We start from the raw sequence: 6,000 nt of genomic DNA, 5'->3' as shown, positions 1-6,000 counted from the left end.
AGAGCCTTGAGAGTGTGAGAGAGAGCGAGAGCCTTAAGTAATCTGAAATGGAGCAGAGCCCAGCGGCTGTGTAGTCAGGTGAAGAAGAAAGATAAACCGTAAAGCAACTAAATCGGGTATTGGGTAATTACCCGACCCAACTTGATCCGAATAAAAACAATTTGTAAACTCACCATTCCTACCCGTTTAAAAATGGTTCAGGTATTTTCAGATCGGCATAATCGGGTATTCCGGCTTAAGTGTTCAACCCTACCGGTAGTAGCTGAAATTTATGCTCTTTGGAGGGCCATGAAGTTGTGTGATGAATTGAATTTTATCAAGGTTCAATTGAAGGGAGATGTTGTATCTGTGGTCAAAGCGGTTAACAATGCAAAAGAGTGTTGGAAATGGCATGGCCCAATTGATTGAGGATGTGAAGACTATCTTGGAAAATAGAAGGCAGTGGATAGTTTTGCATGTAAACAGAGTCTGTAATAGTGTTGTGCATGGTCTTGCAAAAATTGCTTTACTTGAAAATGAAGAGAGAGTTTCAATAGAGGATCATCCTCGAGATTTTGAATTGTGTGAACTTTGATAAACTGTGTAAATCAGTTAATACGTAAATACAATATACAAGTTTTTCCTTTTCAAAAACAATTATGGATAAAATATGTACAATGTTTCTCAATAAGATCAATACAATTTTGATGAACTTTGGAAACTCTTTAATCCAAACTACCTCCTCCTCTTCACATAATAATGCTCATTTGGCTAGTAAATGGGCAGCAATGTTCCTCTCTCTTGGTAATGTGAATCTGATAAACCATTGATCTCTACAACTACCAAAACGTTTAATGTCTTCAATAAGCCGGTCATATCATGAACAATTCTCATTTGAATTGTTAACATCCGTAACCTCTAATTTAGCATCACCTTCAAATATCATTTGTGTATAATCCAATTTTTGAACATAAAACTATAGCTCTCCATACAGTTTTAATTTATGTGCAGAAATTAGCATAGAACTATAGCTCTCCATGCTATTAGTGAAATGGTTATTGACTCTTCCTTCACGCACAATATTGTTGCAAGTACCTCTCCTTTCCAATCACTTATAATTATACCAACTCTCATCTTGTTGTTCTTCACATCTAAAGATGCATCCCAATTAGATTTGAAGAAATTTTCACATGGTTTCTGCCATTCTTAGTAGGACCCCATATTAGTTCATCTTCCAATCCCAATCTACTAAAAGGCATACTACAAAAACACCTACCTCTTTTTCTTCTAACATTTCACTAATTAGAGTCTTGTTCTAGCAACCTTTTTCATTGTCTATGAGCTCTTTAACTTTAGCTTCCTTGTTAAGAATTTTCATTGGAGATTATACACTGAGGTTGTGTTTGGTTGTTGAACTAAAATCAACTTATCTAAATTCATCTGAAACCAATCATTGATGGGACTCATTTCTAACTTCTCTTAGTAAATTTCCCGAAACTCCCATATTCTCCTCCAAATTTGTGATGGACATACTCCTAGCTTTGCCTCCATGATGGTTCCTCTTTTGTAGTAATATTTTTTCTTCATTCTAGCTGCCAAAGAAGTAGGATTAGTAAGAAACACTGTTTTTAATACCATACCATACCGGCCGTACGTATCGGCCACTGGCCCGGTACAGGTATTGTACATGTTTCATACCGGCCTATATTTCGGCCTGTACCAGCCGGTATTTCGACCTTTACCTTTTTTTTTTTTCCTTTTTTCAAACTATAATCTCATTTTTTGACCCCCAATTCAGATAAGACTATTTATAATTTATATATATGTATTCATGTATAATTTATTCATATATAGACTATTATTTTGAAATATAATTTATATATATAATTTATTTATATATCGATTATCCCGAAACGGTACACGAAACGGTATTGGTACCGAAATATTTCATTTCAGTGCCTTGACAGATACAACATCCGGTACAGTATTCAAAACATTAGTAAAAAGTCTCCAACCTTGCTTAACCAACATAGCTTGGTTAAAGTAATCATTATCCCTGAAACCAAGGCCTCACTTAGCTTTAGAAATACCCATTTGGTCCCACTTTGTCCATTGAATCTTTCTATCTTGTTTCATATAGCCCCACAAGAATCTAGCCATAATGTCAGTTATTTATTTATACAACTGCTTTGGTCTCACTGTCAGTTTTTCTATTTGTGCCTTAATATCCTTACTGGTGTTTTTATTGAAGAAGATGTTGGTCTTATGCATGTTTAAGCATTGGCTGGAAGCTTGTTTATACTACTCCAGCAACTTTGCTACATTCCTCCACTCTCTTAGGTTGACTCTATACAAAAGTATACAATGATTTGCAAAAAAGAAGATGATTGATCCTAATTCCTCCTTGTGTCACTAATATGCCTCGGATCCTCTATTTTCTGAGAAGTTTATCAATGAACTGGGGTCCTTCTGCACATTAGAGGAAGATGTAAGGAAATAATATATCTCCTTGCCTTAATCCCCTTGTATGAACTATTCTTTCACCTGAGTAATTTACTAACACTAACTGTAATAACACATCGCATAATTAACTCCACCAGCTTCTGACCAAATCCCATTTTCTATATAATTCCCTCCAAATACATTCATTCTACCCTATCATAAGCTCTAGTGATGTCTAATTTAAGAGCCATACTTTCTCCTTTACCTTTTATCCTGGTTTTTATTGAATGTAAAGCATTGTACACAATAATGATATTGTTAGTAATAAACCTTCCTGGAATGAAGGTACTTTGATTTGAGGAAATAATCACAGCAACACCTTTTTTAGTCTATTAACAATAGTTTTAGCAATTATTTTATACAACACATTACATATACTTATATAATGAAACTCACAAACAGACTCAGGTTTCTGCACTTTAGGTGTCAAAGAAATAAAAGTAGAATTTATACCAGGAAATTTATCACCATTTAAGAATTTAAGGATAGTTGGGCTAACCTCATCCCCTACCAAAGCCCAGTAGGATTGATAGAAACAGGCCCTAAACCCATTAGCACTTGGGGATTTTAAAGAGGCTATTTGATTGAGTGCTTCTTCAACCTCCAATTTGGTGAATTCTTTCTGTAACTCCATATTCATCTCTACTTTCACTATTGCCTCCACATGTTGCAAATAGTTATCAATAGTTCCTATTGTGGGATACAATGTTTGATAGACTTTTGTGTAATGGTTTTGAAAAACATATTGAATCCCTTTTTCATCTGTTCTAAGAACTGAGTCAAAGTCAATGATATATGAAATATGGTTTTTCTTCCTCCTTTGAACGGCACAAACATGGAAATACTTAGTGTTTCTATCTCCAAATTGGTACCAATTCCTCTTGACCCTTTACTTCCACTTCATATCCTCTTACTCTAGAATACCACCTACTTCACTCTGCAAATTCTTGATCAGTTCTACATTATGAAGCCCTTGTGTTGCTTGTAACCTTTTAATGAGCTCAAATTTATCTTTGATTGCTTTCTCCGTAATTGGGCTTCTTTGCTTACTCCATCTGGACAGAGCACTACTACAATTTCTAAGAGCAGTTTGTACTGTTTCCAAATGATGAAAAGATAAAACACCGACATGCCATTCCTGCTTTATGATATTTGCACATTCCTCTTCTTTAATCCAACTAGCTTTGAATCTAAAAGCTCTTCTACTTCTATACTGCCTACTAAAACCCCTTGTAAAGGAGATTACCAAATGTCCATGGTATGCATATATAGAAGATAAAACTTCTACCTTAACTCCATTGTACATGCATTTCCATAAATTATTTGCCACTGCTTTGTCCAAACTCTCTTTTGTAAAGCTTTCAACTACTTGATTATTACTCCAAGTGTACATATCTCCACTATATCCCAAATCAAACAATTGATTTTTTTCAAGAGTTGTTCTAAAAAATTCCATTTGATTCTCGGGCCTAGCTCTTCCCCCTTTCTTCTTATAGTGAAAAAGAATTTTATTATAGCTGCCAACCGCTAACCAAGCTGTGTTAATGAGTTGAAGTCTTTTCAAAAGCTCCTATGATTATTTCTCTTGCTCAATTTTGGATGGCCATAAAATCCAGTAAGGAGCCACCTAGTATTTAGAATCTCATCACTAATCTAAACATTAATGCCTTAAGGAATAATTAAGAACTTCCAATCTTATACCTAACTTCCACAAGATTGCTAATCCCCCACTCCTTCCAACTTGATCAAGTCCAAAACAACCATAAAATCCTAACTTTGTTCTCAGGCCTTCCAAATTAGATGACTTAAGCAATGTCTCCATTGAAAACACAACCTTGGGTTTCTTTTCCTTTGCTGTGATGGTCTTGAAATGTCTGAAGGTTTCCAAGTCCTTAGCAGTTCCAACTGAGTAAATTCATTGATCCTTATTTCCACACTCTTCAATATTTTGAGCAACCTTTTTTAAACTTTTCTCTATCCTTTTCCTCAAAAGTTCATATACCCATATCCAAATTTGAGCGTATTTTAAGAGAGGGTAAAGATGTGGACTCTATTGTACGTCCAATGCCTCTAGCCCTTCGCTTCCAACTTCTTCTAGCTAACCCTTCTTGCTTTTGACCTTGAAATGTAATAGTCTCATCTTTATTCAACTGGTTCAACTCTATTAAAAGAGCTAACTTTACTTCTGATTCGTTATTGGGCCTTTTAGTTATTTTATCTGCTAATGGGCTATGGAAAATGGACCCCAATAGGCCCAAATTTACATTTCTCTCCATAAGCTTATTTACATTTTCCCCAAATGCCTCTAAATCCTCATCGATCCTTTGAGTACATCTTGTACTTCTCTCATTATTTTACAAGGATAAACCTTGATCTGTTACTTGTCTCATCACATCTACTTTTTTTTTTTTTTTTAAATTACCCCTCATCTCTCTATATCACTGCAATTTTCTCCTACAAACACTATCTGTTTTGAAGTATCGTGCTTTGGAGGGGCTCCTCCATGCATTGGCCTGTGGTTGGATTCCATTGGACTCACTGCTTCCATTTGTTGCAATTTGTGAAGTTGATTGTTGAATGAATTTCTAATCTCTTCACTATTTTCTTATGATCCAAACAATTTACGATGGCTACCAATCTTTTGCCCTTAACCATGGTCCGAATTGGCTCTCTTCGTCCATGATGTAGTTTCTACTCCGACCACCATTCAAACAACCTTGATCACCACGAAAATTTTTGCCACATCTAAAGCATATTTTCGACAACTTCTCATATTTAATTTTCACACACATACTTTGTAAATTGACATTTATGGTATAACCCCGAGCTATAGCTTTTCTTAAATGTAATTCAATCTTTTCCCTTAAAAGCTTCCCTAGCCCACACCATCTTTAGTCACATCAACTTCCAGAAGCCTTTCTATTGTGCTTCCAATTTGTTTTCCTATGTGTCGATTCATTCATGCCAATGGAAGGTCATGCAATTGAACCTAGAATTGCTCATAATCAAAATTCATTAAGTGCAGTTGCACTGTGCCTTCATATTGGTTCAGAACAAAAAGATGATTCTCAAACAACCATGGTCTTCCTTCCATAACACAATCTCCATTATATCGAGTTGCGCGTAAAGATAATAATGTATGTATTCGAACTAGAGGTGTAAATCGGTTCCGTCTAGTTCAGAACATCTATAGGCATCGGTATGTAGCTATTGGCCAAATTATTTTTTTCTTCTTTTTTTCAAATAAATTAATAAAAAATTATTTAAATTACTAAATTAAAATTAAGTGAATTATTAATGTGGATTATGTAACTAACTCATTAAAAAAATATTTTATATGATCAATATTAATAATAAATTAGATAAAAATTACATCATTAACTTATATAATTACTATATAAAAATAATATATTAAATTATTAAAAATATATAGGAGTTTAGTCCGGTCCGGTCCAAAATATATAGACCCTAGAACTGGATCAAATTTTTTCGATCCATAATTTATGGGATCAAGACTGA

This window comes from Carya illinoinensis, chromosome 11 (assembly GCF_018687715.1).
Source record: "Carya illinoinensis cultivar Pawnee chromosome 11, C.illinoinensisPawnee_v1, whole genome shotgun sequence".
NCBI lineage: Eukaryota > Viridiplantae > Streptophyta > Magnoliopsida > Fagales > Juglandaceae > Carya > Carya illinoinensis.
This window is presented reverse-complemented; position numbering follows the sequence as displayed.